The sequence below is a fragment of the Castanea sativa genome, chromosome 10 (genome assembly GCF_040712315.1).
Source record: "Castanea sativa cultivar Marrone di Chiusa Pesio chromosome 10, ASM4071231v1".
Taxonomy (NCBI): Eukaryota; Viridiplantae; Streptophyta; class Magnoliopsida; order Fagales; family Fagaceae; genus Castanea; species Castanea sativa.
In genome coordinates this window covers 30,773,120-30,791,279 of record NC_134022.1, presented here as the reverse complement: position 1 = coordinate 30,791,279, position 18,160 = coordinate 30,773,120, and the positions used below count along the sequence as shown (strand labels likewise).

The 18,160-nt window shown below is 34.1% G+C and overlaps 1 pseudogene; it reads right to left on the bottom strand.

The window, feature by feature from the left end:
- Window positions 1-2,430: 2,430 nt before the first annotated feature.
- LOC142611825 (G-type lectin S-receptor-like serine/threonine-protein kinase LECRK2) lies at window positions 2,431-17,054 on the bottom strand (annotated as a pseudogene).
- Window positions 17,055-18,160: the final 1,106 nt, after the last annotated feature.

The window sequence follows — 18,160 nt, the reverse complement described above, 5'->3', positions numbered from 1 at the left end:
TTCTATTATTAGATGGATCAGACATACGTCTTTCGGCCTAAATGGAAGTCTTATTTTACTTGAATCTATCCCATACATGTGACCCTGCCATTAGGTTCGGCCTATGTTGAAGTTTATTGATATATATTAATTTCCTACTTATTAAAAGAAAAAATGGAGAATGATCAAATATGAATATTAGATTGATCAATCAAGGTTATATTATGTGTATTTTAAGAATTGTCGTAGTCTGTATAATGGCTAGACATGTAATAAAATCCTAGAGTTGCATAGAGTAGTAGTACAAACAGACCAATTAATAGATAGTGAGAATATGTGAAATAGAACAAGTTGATCAAAGACTGAAAGTGACTTGGATAGTTAAGTGAATAACTGAAATTTTTTGGATATATCAATATTGTCTAGGACAAAACTGTTTAAGCGTAAAAACATATTTTTAAGTAGGAAATTGTGTATTGATGGACCTATCTTTGGTGTTGCTAGGTTCTAATTCTACTGATTTTTTGTGATTCAAGGGAGGTTAATTTCCTTTATTTTTGCAACTAAGACGCAAGTGGTGTTTACTAATTTTGAAGGTTTTCCCAAACAGTGTTGATTATTAAACTATTTTATATCAAAGAAATATGTTGTTATTCAAAAATATATATATATATATATTTATAAATTGATATTTTATAATTTCTTGATGTGCACATTAATTATTTGTTTTATGAAAAATTTGTGGGACAACCTAAATTTATTTAAATTTGCATGTGTGAATATATCCTTATATTTTTGAGAATTATGAATGGATTATTTTTGTGAGCATCTTGAATGGATTATTTTTGTGAGCATCTTGAATATGTTTTGAAAACCTATGGTAAGTCGTGATTAAAAGCTCAGTATTGTATTTGTTCTTAGTAAGGGACAATCATACTGCAGCTAATCCTTAGCAAGGGATGGTCCTAGAAAAGGGGACAGTGCACATTTGATAGCTCCTTAGCAAGGGAGTATACTATTGAGGATCCAAAAAGGAAGCTCCTTAGCAAGAGAGTGCACCATTAGGTTCCAAAGGAGCCATCCTAAAGAAAGGGGATGAAAAGGAGGTTTCAGTCCCAAAAAAGGGGACAGCACAACCTTGTCAACGGGGCGTAAACGTTGACCACGAGTAAAGCTTAGGAAATTGTGTATGTGATGATATTGATATATATATATACACACACACACACATATATATTATGATGGCTCACAATATAAATATATTTTTTTTATATGAAATATTTGATGATAAAATGTTGATGAGTTATAAGTTATGAATTTGTTGTAAGAATTAATTATTTGAAAGGTTAGTTCCCACTCCACAATGTTAGTGAATTCCACTTATTGAGTTATCTCACCCCCCCCTCCCCTTTATTTTCCCTTACAGATACATTAGAGGGATTATTGGAGTAGAGATTCTTGGAAGGCAATAGTTATAAATTATTTTGTGGAACTGAGGATATTTTTATTATTTTATGGCATTTAACATTGTACGGGAGAATTATTTTGAGGATGTTTTGTCTTTGGTGGATTAGAGCTCTGACATTGTGATGAGATTTTAGGTTGTTGATTACTTTTATTTATTATTTTTTATGGATTATTCAGATTGAATATACTTTTATTGCTTATGATTTTGGGGAATCACATTCTCTCTCTAAAAATCCTTTTAATAGATGGCTTATGATGTCCTTTAAATACCGGTTCAAACGGATCTCAATTCGAGCTTCAAACAAATAAGTTATGGGCTTTTTTGTGTTGTTGATTTTTGCTGATTCGCGAAGCTCGATCTATCAAGCTTCTATCAAGAACAAAATCTCGATCTATAAAGCTGCTATCGAGCTTCTATCGAGAGGTATCGAGCTGCTATCGAGGTACATGTTGAAAATGTGTTTTTCTTCTTAAGCAAACTTTGTGTCTTCAACTTGGTCTTCAATTATAACTTTAAGACACATCAAAACTCAATAAAAGACATATAATTTGGCATGGTTTGACATTACCAAAACACATGAACCTAACATAAACGAAGAATGGCTACTTTGGGAGGTGGCTTAGTTGTAAAAAGTTCTTGTAATCTATCACACCTATGAAGTACAGGACTTGTGGATTCGAATAATGGCAAGTCCCATTAGTGCTTAGATGGTTCCACGACATAATGCAATGCGGGAGGATTAAGTGGTGAGGGGGCAGTGACCGCACCTACTTCATCCAAATGATTTTGGCTGGTAGAATGCTTGTAAGGGTCAGTTAACTTCTGTAAGACTCAAATTTTAAAAAATAACTAGATCATTGATTCTAATATTAGATAGAGCAAAGGGTCCAATTCAGATCCAGTTTTAAATTTTAAAAAGGGTATAAGTAGCATAACACATTTTACATTGTACAAGGGACTTAGGGGGGGAAAAAACACACATTTTACACTATACTAAGAGAAGAAGTTGAACTTGGAGGGATTGGGATATCTAAATTCCCTTCCAACATTAGCAAAACCTTCTTGATTGTAGGACGAAGTGATGGATCATCAAGAATGCACCAAAGTCCCACTTTAACCATTCTGTCCAATTGTCTTTTGTCAACCTCCTTACCACTCACTAGTTTGCCTAGCTCATGAGCCTCAAAGCAATGATATGCCCATTCTTCAAGAATAGCTTCTTCTTCGAGAAGATTCCAGTCCACATTCTTTCTACAACATATAAGCTCCAACAACACAATTCCGAAACTATATACATCTACTTTGATTGTAATTGGTTGTTTTCGATGCCACTCTGGTGCAACATACCCCAGGTAGAGCAGATGAACCACTTGTGGCAAAGTTAGCTCCAATTGTGAAATTTGGCCACTCAAATTCAAAATACGGAGTCAAATAAGCAGTATGCAAGCTCTTGCCTATGAAACAAGAAAATAAACAACCCAAATGTTAACCAAATAACTAATTTATGAATACTTTCAGGGATGTACGTATTATACCTTTACAATATTTTTATTTTGTTTTTTTGTTTTTAGAATCAACTAGTCACAAACCCAAGTAATGTGTGGGAATAGATAATTACTTCGTAATTTCGATATAGATATAATTTGTTCTCCTAAATTTGTTGAAAATAATTTGCTCTAACAAAAAATTAAGAGAAATGGTATGTCGACAATAATTTCACAATACTTTCACAATAAATCATATGTAGTAAGTTGTTATTGGTTGGCAAAAAAACAATTTTAGTGTAGGTTCAAATTAGAACCTATAACAACTTACCAACTATGACTTGTGAAAACGTTGTAGACATAGCATTTCTAAAAAATTAAATAATTTCTAAAATTATTTTTCATCTCAATATCTCTAAAAATAAAAATATATCATTCTATTATTTTTGGGTATGTTTGATTGATATTTATCCATTTTTTAGGTGGTTCATATTCCTTTAAATTATTTTAAAGTGCGTTATATTTTCCTAATTTGAGTTTTTAGTTTTAGATTTTGGATTATGCTATTTTTTTTCAACAACCTGATTTTCTTTTTAGAATTTTCTCCTCTTAAATATCTAGAACACAACTAAACTTTTTAACTAAGTATTAGCTCAAATAAAAATTAAATCAAAACAATAAGAAGGAGAGAGAGGACTTGTGATAGAAAACTCAATTCAATTCAATTGGTCTTCTTCATATTTTATCCAAATTCAATTTCTTCATATAGCCAAGCATACATCTTTGTGGAATTTCTCACATCCAATTGGTCTTCGTGGATTTTGAGACTTTGTCCAAACTTGGATAATCTTTTGCCCTAGTCTCTTTTTTGGTTGTCTATTGCTACCTTATATAGTTTTACACATGTCCTTTATTTAATTTTCTTGCTATTGACATCAAATTCTACAATTTTGGCAAAAAGTCTTACAGCAAAGGCATCCCATAATAATATCTAAATTTGTTATAATACAAAAAAATAGTAACATATCTTGTACTAAGTTATGCATTTACATTCATGTCACAACTAATATGTACATACAATAGAATTACTTATCCATAATGGAGAATGTATCACACAAATTCACATAAGAGGTATAACATCAATGGGAAAAAAAAATTTATCCATGATTAACGACCACATAAACTATAGTAGTAAGACCCCATTACAATTCTTTTAATGTATTCTTCACCATGGCTTTGAGATTTTTTTTGGTTAGTTTATGGGAACCAATGTTGTTGGCACTTGAGATCTCCGATGACACATCGCTAACAAAATTAATTCAAAAAACTTGAAGAATATGGGGGAGAAAAAAAAAAAACCATTCACTTTAGAGGGACTTTCCAAGTTTGCAAGAGTGAGGTAGAGCAATTACAAATATATAAATAGACAAAAAATCATTATTATTATTATTTTTTTTTGGAATTCTAATAGAGTGGCAATTGAAAATTTTTTATAAGTGCTTGATTGGGGAGAGGGAGAGTAATAAAGTTGAAGGAAGTCTGAATTATTATCAAATTAGGTTTGATGGAATAATAAATGGAAAGTTGAAAAGTTCGGAAACGCTAATTAAGAGATGGAGTTTTTTTTTTTTTTTTTTTTTTTTTTTTTTTTTTTTTTTTTTTTTGTGATTGGGAATATGTTAATTTGCAAAAGGAAGGAAAAGAAAAAGAAAAAAGGAAAGTTAGTGGGACCGATGACATGGCCGCTAATGTGGCTCAGTAGAAGCGAAGTAACAATAAATACTACACTTCAGCTTTTAGATATATATAGATATAGATTGGATTACAATCAATGACTCAAAAAAGATAAATTCTAAGTATAAGTCTCTCTCTCTCTCTCAAACAAATGGTACTAATATAGACATTTGCTTGGTGTGGCAGGAAGTATTTATCAGGGGATTGAAATATAGCATGAAAGGATGAATCTAATCATTATTAAAACACTACTATCATCTATGGATCAAAATTTTTCCTAAATAAGTGGAGCTTAATACATGACAGTTTTATGAGAGACAGTGCAGAGACATGTTTAAAATCATGATCATATATTCTAATACCGTCAAACCGTGATAAATTGAAGAGGAATATGATTAATGCTCACTTTCTTTTGTTCCATTTCTCTTTTGGCTTGATTTGATTAGGTTCACTAGTAACTTTTCTTCAGAAAAATGTACCATACACGGGAGCACTATTTACTAAAGAATTTGGGTTCTAGTTAAGGAAATTAATAAAGCATAAGTAATTAATAAGTAATTGTGAATTGGCACATTTTCCAGGTAGGACAATGCAATCTTGATCAATAAGCCTGAATGAATTAAACGAAGAATGGCTACTTTGGGAGGTGGCTTAGTTGTAAGAAGTTCTTCTAATCCATCACACCTATTAAGTTCAGGACTCGCAGGTTCAAATAATGGTCCCATTAGTACTTAGATGGTTCCACATCATAATGCAATGCGGGAGGATTAAGTGGTGAGAGGGCAGCGCAACTGCACCTACTGCATCCAAATGATTTTGGCCGGTAGAATGCTTATAAGGGTCAGTTAACTTCTGTAAGACTCAAATTTTAAAAAATAACTAGATCATTGATTCTAATAATAGATAGAGCAAAGGGTCCAATTCAGATCCAGTTTTGGATTTTAAAAAGGGTGCAAGTAGCATAACACATTTTGCACTATTCTAAGGGAAGAAGTTGAACTTGGAGGGATTGGGATATCTAAATTCCCTTCTAGCATTAGCATAACCTTCTTGATTGTAGGATGAAGTGATGGATCATCAAGAATGCACCAAAGTCCCCCTTTAATCATTCTCTCCAATGGTCTTTTGTCAACCGCCTTACCACTCACTAGTTTGCCTAGCTCATGAGCCTCAAAGCAATGATATGCTCATTCTTCAAGAATAGCTTCTTCTCAAGGACGATTCTAGTCTACATTCTTTCTACAACATATAAGCTCCAACAACACAATTCTGAAACTATATACATCTACTTTGACTATAATTGGTTGTTTTCGATGCCACTCTGGTGGAACATACCCCTTTGTCCCTTGGATACCTGTAATGTGACGTTTGGTATGAGGTAATGTTTTAGGATTCTCAAGAATGTTTAAAGATTCTCATGTTTGGTTGCAAATCACGCTAAGGAATCAGATGTCAGGGGAATCTAGATTTCCCCCTTAAACCCCTCTCAGTACGAATGTGGATTCCCTTTAAAACAGGTGGGAATCCAGATTCTCAAGCTTAAAAGAAATTATATTTTTTATAAATTGACAATTTTAACCTTTTTTCCTTATCATTTAAGCAATTAAGATAAAATATAAAACAAATTATTATGGATTAAGCTTTTTTTAAAATTATTATTAAGAATAAAAGTATTTGAGAATTTAAATAGTTATTTTTGTATTTTACCTGTCATTTTGAAATGTTAGACTATAATTGGTTTATATTTGGTTTTTCATTATTTATTTAGAGGAAGATTTTTTTTTTTTTTTTTAAAGGACTTGGTAGTTCACATTCAAATCTAAGGATAGAATGAGAAAAATAAATAATTCATTTAAGATTCTTGGAAATAAACCAAACATTATTATCTCACATTTCTAGGAACCATAAGAGATTCTCAATGAAACCAAACAGAGGAATAACTACATTTCTAGGAATCACATTCCTAGGAATCTAGATGCCAAGAGTAATGAGGATTCCCCTCATACCAAACGCCACAAAAAAGTGTTGGTTTGGTCTGGCTTTAGTAGCTTTGCCAATCCAAAGTTAGAGATTTTTGCACACCCATATGCATCTATGAGTATATTTTGCGACTTTATGTCACAGTGAATGATTTGTGACTCACACTCTTCATGAAGATAAAAAATTCATTTTTCTATGTTGTGCGCAATTTCAATTATTTCATCCCAACAAGGTTGTTTTTCAGGTTTGAAGAGTATATCTACAAGTGACCCATTGCTCATGTACTCATATACCAATAGCCTATTCTCTCCAACATGACAATACCCAGTAGATGGACAAGGTAGAGGGCTTTCATATTATATATATAGTTTTTTTTTTTTTTTTTTTTTGTGCTAAGCATATTTTACAAATACTCAATCCACCTCTATATATTACATATAGTCCATAAATCGAACAATATGGCTCAAGTGGTTGTCTCTTATAGTTGATTCAGTCTACATTAAGACCAAATATCTGCATACCTAGAGCATATCTACAAATACTAAATCCACCTCCCATATATATTACATATTTACATATAGTCCATAAATCAAAAAATGGATCAAGTGGTTGTCTCTTATAGTTTACTTAGTCTATAGTAAGACCAAATATTGTATACCTAGAGCGAATATTTTTTTAATGCTTCAAGCAGTACCAATTTTTGGTGTTGAATAGGGTAAACAATTGTGTATATGCAAGAATATATATAACATGTTGCCATTCCACGCGATTATAAAATTATTTTCGAATCAGGTATAATATATAAAAAGCAATTTTTGCTTCAATTATTTTTTTAAAGACTTCTACAATTATTATTATTATTATTATTATTATTATTATTATTTGAATCTTGTTATCTCTACAAATATATCATTCTATTATTTTTGGTGTATTTGATTAATATTTTTTGAGGTGATCCATATTCTTTTAACTTCTGTTATAATGCGTTATATTTGCCTAATATAGAATTAAACTTTATAAGTTTCAATTCGAATATCGTATCTCTTAAAGAATGAAAGATATTATTATAATAATCAAAACTCATTACAAAATTACAATTTTATCTGAACTAAAGGAATAAAAAATAAACTTTATAATAAGTTATTACTCAAACAATTGTTAAGAATATTTAAATTCATAGCTATGTAGATTGTATTTTGATATAAACTCAAATTTCTATTTCCAAAAACACAAAGTGTTAATCCAAACCAAAATCCGAGAGAGAGAGAGAGAGAGAGAACTCACATTCTTTGTATGGAAAATGCAGATTGAATGGGAGAAATTATACCAAATTTATACAATATAAGATGAAGAGAAGAATAATTAAAATATATATCATTGTAATCACAAGGAAAGAAAAAACGAATCATCAATCTTTTCATTCTTGTTCACGAGAAAATTTTAGGCTTACCTCTTTGCATTTTAAAATATTGTATATCTGTCCACTGATCTTTTGTATCACTTGAGTTTTCTTGATACAAGTTGCAACTTGAAATCTTCAAGAATCTGTGTAAGCAAAATAATTTTCAAAATCCAATCTATGAAGTCTTCTTTATACAATACACCATCAAAGCATGAAGTACCATTGAAATTAAGAATGTGTTGATTGATAGCTCGGCCATGAGAATAATTTTTCCACACAATTACTTCCATCGTCTTTGCGTGTCACGAATCTCCTGGCATTCACAACTCACAAGTCAGTCTCTTATTGTCAATACTTGAATCTCCAGCCTGAGGGCCTGGGGATCACCGGGAATAGGATGCATGGTTACTGCCTTTTTCTATGTTAGCTTACTAACAAGATATGACACCAACTGATGCAGAATGGAAAGCGTGAAAGGAATAGATATCCTTATAGTTTGATGAAGCCGTTAAATCTATAAGGAAAAAACTTTGGATTCCACTAGAGGAGAAAAACAAAACAAAAATCTATGAAATTTTATTAATGAAATTTTAAATTCTTAACTGATAATTTGTATATAAACTTAAAAGATCAATTTAAAAGCTCCATAAAACTTATTTGACAATGAATTTTTTTCTAAAAGAAATCCTAATTGATTCTCTAACATTAAAGAACCCGTACTTGGCTTGGAGACACTTAAAATCAAGAAAATAAAATTCAAATCTTAAAATAATTAAAATTACATAATAGAATGAAAAATTAACAAACAATAAAATATAACCCCCCGATATTTTGTCCTACATCATTGCCTTAAAATAGTTAGCCAAAAAAAACCAATTCTCAAAACCAATATACTCACAATCACCCGTGTGAATGAGATTGACTGAAAACAATGCAAATAATAATGCAGATAGAAAGTGAGAGAGTACAATTGGAAAGTAAATGTTTTGAGAGAGGTAGCATGTGGCCTCGAACCTTCCTTTGTGAAAGACTAATAGATTTATTTGGCTAATGAGTGACCATGATGTCTTGAACTTTTTAGGCATTTGTGTGAAGGAAGACAACAAAATTCATTCAACTTATTCTCAAACTAATACAGTTGGTCATTATGATTGTATTAATTTGGGCCCCTGAATAACTCCTAGATTTCGTAAGTGCTTCAGAGGATTTAGTGATACATATCTCATAAAAACAACCCTTTCACACTTAAGAATTGGTGACTGTAGCAAGGAAGAAACTTAACAATATTGTTGCACCAAGTAATCGTCCATACCATTGCTATTTGGGATTTGAAAAGGGTAACACATTGACCATGGCCTATAGGCCAACTGAATAATTACACTACGTAATGGAGGGAGATATCCCACTCAGATTCCTTGTAAAACTCACTTAGTAAAAAGAAAAATACAAACACATTTTACCCGGAACTAAGAGACAAAGGTGAACTTGGAGGGATAGGGATTTCTAAATTTCCTTCCAGCATTAATAGAACTTTCTTTATTGATGGACGGAGTGATGGGTCATCAAGAATGCACCAGAGTCCCACTTTAACCATTCTCTGCAATTGTCTTTTGTCAATCTCCTTATCACTCACTAGTTTTCCTAGCTCATGAGCCTCAAAGCAATGGTATGCCCATACTTCAAGAATAGCTTCTTCTTCAGGAAGATTCCAGTCCACATTCCTTCTACAACATAAAAGCTCCAACAACACAATTCTGAAACTGTATACATCTACTTTAATTGATACTAGTTGGTTTTGATGCCACTCTGGTGCAACATATCCCTTTGTCCCTTAGATGCTTGTAAAGGTGTTGGTTTGGTCTACCTTTAGCAACTTTGCCAATCCAAAGTCAGAGATTTTCGCACAACCATATTAATCTATGAGTATATTCTGCAGCTTTATGTCACAATGAATGATTTGTGACTCACAATCTTCATGAAGATAAATAATTCCTTTGGCTATGTTGCAAGCAATTTCAATTCTTTCATCCCTGCAAATTTGTCTTTCTGGTTTGAAGAGTATATCTGCAAGTGATCCATTGCTCATGTACTCATATACCAAAAGCTTACTTTCTCCATCTTGGCAATACCCAAGTAGATGGACAAGGTTCTTGTGGTGTATTCTACCAATAACATTGATCTCAGTTTGAAACTCTTTTTCCCCTTCAGCCAACACATTCTCTAGTCTTTTGACAGCAACAAGCTTTTGACCATTCAATTTTGTTCCCTTGTACACGGTCCCAAATGATCCTCTACCGAGCTGTTTCTTGAAACCATTAGTCATTTTCTCAATATCTAAATAAGTAAATGATCTTAGACAGAAATCCACGCTCAAACCAACATTTCCACTATCAGGGAGCGTTTTATATCCCCAAACACAATTTCTATATATCACAATCCCAAAAATCACTAACAACATAATGAGTTCGAAAGCAGCCAGTGAGATGCTTATAATCATTATGTCATTTGGATGCTTTTTTTGGCTACCCATGGGCATATTATTATTTATGGTGGATGTAGACATACCTACTTTGATGAATCCTTTGTTTGAATCACTTGGTACTATTCTTCCAAATATCAAGGGAAGTTTTAGCTTTTGGCACGTACTATCATTGTACATAGCGGCTTCACAGTTACAGTCCTCCCAACACGCTGCTTGGCATTCCTCTTCAGTTAATGATGACAGAATGGAAAAAGAACTACTAAATTCCCATTTAATATTGGATATTGGTTCCATGGTATATTTGATACTTCCATCTCGACTTTTGCAACTTTCTGGTGTGAAATTCCTTTCACAACCTGAAGGCCCTGAACTCCATTTCCCCTGGTTAACACTTGCAAATCCTGGCATGCATGAGCAATTGGCCTCGTCTCCACCAATATTAGTACAATACCATTGAGGCCACACAGGCCCTTAGGGTCACACTTGCCATTTGAAGATGACCATATGCGTGACCAATTCCCATTCTTATTCAAATTGTGTGAGTACAGCCTGAAGATCCCATCGGCATCAATTCTCATAAAATAGACTGTATCATTTGTCGGATATCCACCTTGAGTCAGATTTATAAGGTATGTGACATTGGACTTGCACAAGTAGAGATGACCATCATCATCAAGACATAGTGATACGTCACTTCCTTGATTCATTGTACCTGATGCCCAATAAGAATATTCAGCTATGTTTGGCGTTCCCACTGGGTACTGCACGAGGTGTCCATCTGTTTGCATCGCCAGGCAAAATATTCCTGTCGATTGGTCAGATTCTGAAACACTTGAAACCAACTCCTTCCCAGCAGTGAGGCGTTGATTCTGTACAAGAGTATTGGTTGGATAATCAAAACTTTGCCATGATATCTTATTATTAGAATTATAAAGAACAAAGTTTCCCAAATCAAGCATTGATGCTGATTATCACGAAATCAAAGGAGTGAAAATTGTGTATTCTCGTTAATTGGCAAGAATGATTACAAGGATTACATTTATACAAGTGTGAACACAAATATAACTACCTAATAGAATTAACAACCTATCACACGTGCTAGCTACAGGACTAACAGACACTCTCACGTGTCGTCACTTAAGTAAACACCTAATTACACTAAGCTACATGCCATATAGACACTACATTATACTGTTGTTTTGTCTATGCTCTGATATTGCTTTATCTACTCAGTGATCACTGCTATGACTTCTAATCTTGCTAGCTTCTTCTCTACTCTTGCTACTAATCTTGCTAGCTTCATCTGAACTCTGATACTCCCCCTCAAGAGCAGCTGGTGTATGGATATTAAGCATCCCCATCTTGCAAGTAAGATTTGAAAATTGATTGTAACTTAAAGCTTTAATAAGCAAATCAGTCAATTGACAATTTGTTCTAACATGATTCAATTTAATCACCTTCTCCAAGACCTTGTCCCTAACCACATGGCAGTCTATCTCTTTGTACTTTGTCCTCTCATGGAAGACTGGATTGGATCCAATGTGCAGTGTAGCTTGACTATCACAGAATAACAAGACATCTCTATCATGATTCACTCCAATATCCTTGAGAAAATACAAGATCCACACTATCTCACATGTTGCTACTGCCATGGATTTGTACTCAGCTTCTGCTGAAGATCTTGAGACTGTGGACTGCTTCTTAGACTTCCAAGACACCAAAGAATCACCAATAAAGATGTTATAGCCTGTCACAAATCTCCTAGTATAAGGGCATACAGCCCAATCTGCATTTGCAAACCCTTTTAAGTGCAAATCTGTACTAGAAGAAAACATAAGCCCTTTGCCTGGTTCACCCTTCAGATATTGCAACACCTTATGTGTTGCATCCAGGTGTAGTCTTTTGGGTTTGGCCATGAACTAACTGAGTCTATGGACAACAAATGTTATATCAAGTCTTGTGATTTTTAAGTACAAGAGCCTGCCCACAAGCCTTCTGTAAGGACTAGGATCCTTGAGCTCCTTTCCCTCAAATTTGCTTAACTTCTAATTGTGCTCCATAGGTGTTTTAGCACACTTACATCCAAGTAGTCCAACATCATTCAGTAATTCAAGTGTGTATTTCCTTTGACAAAGGGCAATTCCTTTGTTTGATCTAGCAACCTCCAAGCCAAGGAAATATTTCAAATCACCCAAGTCTTTAAGCTTGAATTTATCATCTAACATGACCTTAAACCTGTCTATTTTAGACTTGTCATTGCAAGCTATCAAAACATCATCCACATAAACCAAAAGAACCATGAAAATGTCACCATGCTTTCTAGTAAACAATGAGTTATCAGCTTTGGACTGAATGAAACCAAGCTGAATCAAAGTGCTTGAAAACTTGGCCAACCATTGCCTAGAAGCTTGCTTAAGGTCATAAAGAGACTTGTTGAGCTTACAAACAACCTCTCCTTGGCTATGAAACCCCTGTGGAACAGCCATATACACCTCTTCATCCAAATCACCATGGAGAAAGACATTATTTACATCTAATTGACTAAGAAACCAACCCTTGATGGCAGCCACAGCAAGAAGAACCTTGACATAAACCATTTTAGCTATTGGAGAGAAGGTCTCAGAGTAATCAACACCCTCCTTTTGAGTATAGCCCTTAGCCAAGCCTTAGCCACTAACCTGGCTTTATATTTCTCAATGGAACCACCAGCTCTATATTTTATTTTGTAAACCCACTTGCGGCCAAATGGCTTCTTACCACCAAGCAAAGATGTCAAAGTCTAGGTATTATTAGCTTCAAGAGCTGCTATTTCAATAGCCATGGCAGTTGTCATTAGGGATCAGACACAGCTTGGTAGTAAAATTGAGGTTCAACAAGAGAAGAAATAGCACAGCAGAAAGTCTTATATGAGGAAGAAAGGTGGTGATAAGAAACATGAGAAGAATGTGGATGAGAAGTACCTGAATGACATGAAGGCACAGGCTAGACAGAAGCAACTTGATTGCAATGGAACTCCTACAAATAAGATGGTCTTTTAATAGACCTAGAAGACCTTCTAAGGGGAATAGGGTCTGCAATAGGATTAGAAGGTGCTTCTGGTACTTCATCAAGAAAATCTTCATCAAGAGTATATGTACTTGAATGATGGAATCAGAAGAAAGAATAGGAGTAGTAGGTTTGGACAAAATAGGATCATCATGCAATGAAGGAACAGAAGGAACACAAGGCAAAGGTAAAGGAATGGAAGAAAGAGAACCATTGGAAGAAGAGGCATAAGGAAAAACAAATTCTTGAAACACTACATCCCTTGAGACAAAAACAGAATGGGTGTCAAGATCAAAAATCTTATAACCTTTGACATTACAAGGATAACCAAGGAAAACACATCTCCTTTCCCTTGGTGAGAATTTGGTCCTAGTTTGAGCAATAGTAGAAGCAAAACATAGCCAGCCAAAAACTTTGAGATGATTGTAATCTGGTGCCTTATGAAACAAAAGTTCAAAAGGTGTTTTATCATGTAATAAAGGAGAGGAAAGTCTATTAATGAGATAGGCAGCAGTCAAAACACAATCACCCCAGAATTGAAGAGGAACTTGAGATTGAATCTGTAATGCCCTTGCAATTGAAAGAATGTGCTAGTGTTTTCTCTCCACAACAGAATTTTGTTGTGGAGTATAAACACAGCTATGTTGATGTATAATACCATGGGAATTAAGGAAATCAAACATGTCAAACTCTTTGGCATTATAAGTTCTAATAGACTTGATGTTTTGACCAAACTGAGTGGCAACCATAGTATAAAAAGATTGAAACAAGAACCTAACATCAGATTTAGATTTCATTAAGAATAACCAAGTTGCTCGGGTTACATCATCCACAATTGTTAGGAAATATTTGAAACCATCTAAAGTAGGAATGGAATAAGGACCCCAAACATCCATATGAACCAAATCAAAAGCACAAGCATTGACTTTATTATTAAAAGGAAAAGGCAATCTCTTAAGTTTGGCCATAGGACAAACTTGACAATTCTTATTACAAGGAGACTGTAAAGAAGGAATAGTATAACCTAAAACTCTAAGCTTGAGATTTGAAGGATGACCTAATCTTGCATGCCAAAGATGGGAAGAAGAAGGACTTGCAGTTGCAGAAGTGGTTGCAAAGAAAGGATGAAATGCAACATGGAATTTGTGACTAGTCAAGTAATCATCAAGTGAAGAAGAAGGAATGTGCTAGAGAGTATCACACTGCAACAAGTACAAGCCATCAACAGCCTTGCCCACCCCAATCATTTTCCAAGATAAAAAGGTCTTGGATAAAACAATAAGTGGAGAGGAAAACAAGACAATAAGGTTGAGAAAGTGTAAGAGTACTAACAAATAGCAAGTTAAAGCTAAAGGATGGAACACAAAAAACATTAGTGAGAGTAAATGAAGAAGAAAGAACAACAGTGCCAATGTGAGTAACTTAGGCTGATTCCCCATTAAGCAAGTGAACCAAGGACTGTGTAGTAGCAGTAATTGAAGTCAACAGATCAACTGAACAAACAAAGTGGTCAGTAGCTCTAGCATCCAACACCCAAGTCCATTTATCATAAGCCCTTTTATTGACCACTTATGCAGAGAAAACACTATAAGATAAGTCAATACTTGACATTGGGACACTAGCAGAAGCAAAAGATGATGCTACATTGGCCATTGAAGCCTCTTTGGCTAGAGCTGAAGCTACAAGGGATGAAGTTGAAGCCCCAAATAAAGCAAGGAGTTGCTGACATTGCTCAGGAGTAAAAGCAGAATTCTGGTGATGCATTGGAGAAGCAATTGAAGAAGCAATAGGCAAGACATCTAAAGAGACTTGATGAGCCATAGAGGGTTTGTTCTTGAACTTAAACTCTGGTGGAAATCCATGCTTTTTATAGCATTTATCCACTGTATGAACAGTCTTGCCACAATAGGTAAAAGTTGGTATCTCTTTCCCTTTGCCACCAGAATTACCAAGATTTGTACCAAGATGTTCATTGGACAATTTAGTAGCTAGAACAGTGGAATCAACCTTAGCAACAGAGGCATTAGGCACTAATCTTTGTGTCTCTTCTTGAATTAACAAGGAATACACCTTACTAAGAGATGGAATAGGATCCATAAGCGAGACTTGAGATCTAACTTGGGAGAAAGAATCATTCAATCCCATTAAAAATTTCATCACAGACTCTCTCACTTGCAAATCAGTAAGCCTCTTATTAATATTGCAAACACATTTACCACAAGTACATGAAGGAAATGGACTAAGGTTTTGCAATTGATCCAACACCTTCAACTAAGTAAAGAAATCAATGATAGACATCTCACCTTGGTGAAGCTCTGCAATATCTCCATGTTGTCACACCTTATCCAAGCTTGCACATTCGAAGGAGTAGACACCAATGGTGATGAGAGAGTCAAAGTCCCATTAGTGAACCCTAGTTTGTTCTTGTTGAGTAAAGTTTTTCTCATTGCACGAGCCCAAGCTGCATAATTTTCCCCACCTATCAAAAGCTGTGTGACAAGAACCAGACTTGGATTTTCTACGTGATGCAAGAATAGAGGGTCATCCATTGGAGAATCTTGTGAAGAAGAAGATGGATTCACAGATGTAGAGGCATCTGTAGAACCATATGCATTCGTAGCAGAAGCCATAATTGGCAAATGAAGAAGAAATTTCTCAAGAACACAATTTTCTCAAGAACAAAGAGAGATTTTCTTGGGAAAATTGAGAAAAGAAAATTGAAACTAAAAGAAATGCAAAACGCTACAGGAATTTGGGAATTTGCTCTGATACCATATCACGAAATCAAAGGAGTGAAAATTGTGTATTCTCATTAATTAGCAAGAATGATTACAAGGATTACATTTATACAAGTGTGTACAAGTGTGAACACAAATATAACTACCTAACAGAACTAACAACCTATCACACGTGCTAGCTATAGGACTAACAAACACTCTCATGTGTTGTCACTTAAGTAAACACCTAATTACACTAAGCTACATGCCGTATAGACACTACATTACACTATCGTTTTGTCTATGCTCTGATATTGCTTTATCTGCTTTGTGATCACTGCTATGACTTCTGATCTTGCTAGCTTCTTCTCTGCTCTTGCTACTAATCTTGCTAGCTTCATTTGAACTTTGATACTGATATTGCACCATCAGAAGGATTAGCAATGTTGGTCTCTTTGCCTTGTGCTGATTGCAGGATGAGTCTACCATTGGTAGTGAAATTCAATGTAGCATCAACGAGAATTGGAGGATGGTCTTGGTTGGCTGTCCAGACTACTGTCTTTTCGAGAATTCTAGCAAGAAAAACTCCTACAGCATAGCCATTGGCTTGTTGGTAGAAGCCAAAGGCATATAGACCAGAGCGTGACAGCCATGAAGAATTGGTGATAGGTGTTAAAAAAGAGCCTTGGCTTACAATTGATTCCCCTTGTTGAGCTTCTGTTTTGAAAATTGCTAAAAGAAAAAGAAGTAAGATAGTTGCCATCAGTGAACAATATCTTCTCTCTCTGTTTTCCCTTCACTCAAATGGAGTTAAGAATTCAATCCACCTCCATATATTATAAATAGTCAGTTTCCTTCCACATATTATATATAGTCAATAAAACGAACAATGTCCCAAGTATTTGTCTCTAATAGCTGACTAAGATCTACATGAAGACCAAATATATGCATACATGGTACCTCGTACGAATATTCTTGAATGCTGCAAAATTAAGGTACCCAGTATATACTCATTCTATGCTGATGTGGCTACGACAACCGACTTGGAGTTTTTTTAAAAGAAATGGAAAGAGCAAGATAGTTGCCATCTGGGACAGAATCTTCCCCATCTGTTTTCCTTTCACACTAGTTTGAATTGGAAAATGAATAATACAGTCGTTTAGGAATTAAGTATTCAATCCACCTCCATATATTACAGATAGTCCATAAATCGAACAATGGCTCAAGTGGTTGTCTCTTATAGTTGATTCAGTCTACATTAATATCAAATATCTAGGCATACCTAGTACATATCTACAAAGTACAAATAGTAATCCACCTCCCATATATATTACATATTTACATATAGTCCATAAATCAAACAATGGCTCAAGTGGTTGTCTCTTGAAGTTTACTTAGTCTACCGTAAGACCAAATATTTGTATACCTAGCTAGTACGAATATTTTTTTTTAATGCTGCACACAATACCAATTTTTGGTGTTGGATAGTGTAAACAATTGTGAATTGTGTATATGCAAGAATATATATATATACACACACACACGCGAAAGAATCATTCATTTTAGAATAACTAGTCACAATCCCACTAGTTACGTGGGATTATATAACTATTTTCCAATGAGGTGTAAATATAAAATAAATTTTTTATTTAAGTATTTATTTATAATCTTTTTATCTTTATAAATATATCAAATTATTATTTGTGGTGCATTTGATTAATATTTTTTGAGGTGATTCATATTCTTTTAACTTTTGTTATTGTGTATTATATTTGCCTAATATAGAACTAAACTTTATAAGTTTCAAACTTTTTCTTCAAATTTCTTATCTCTTGAAGAATAAAAGAGATTATCATAATAATAAAAAAT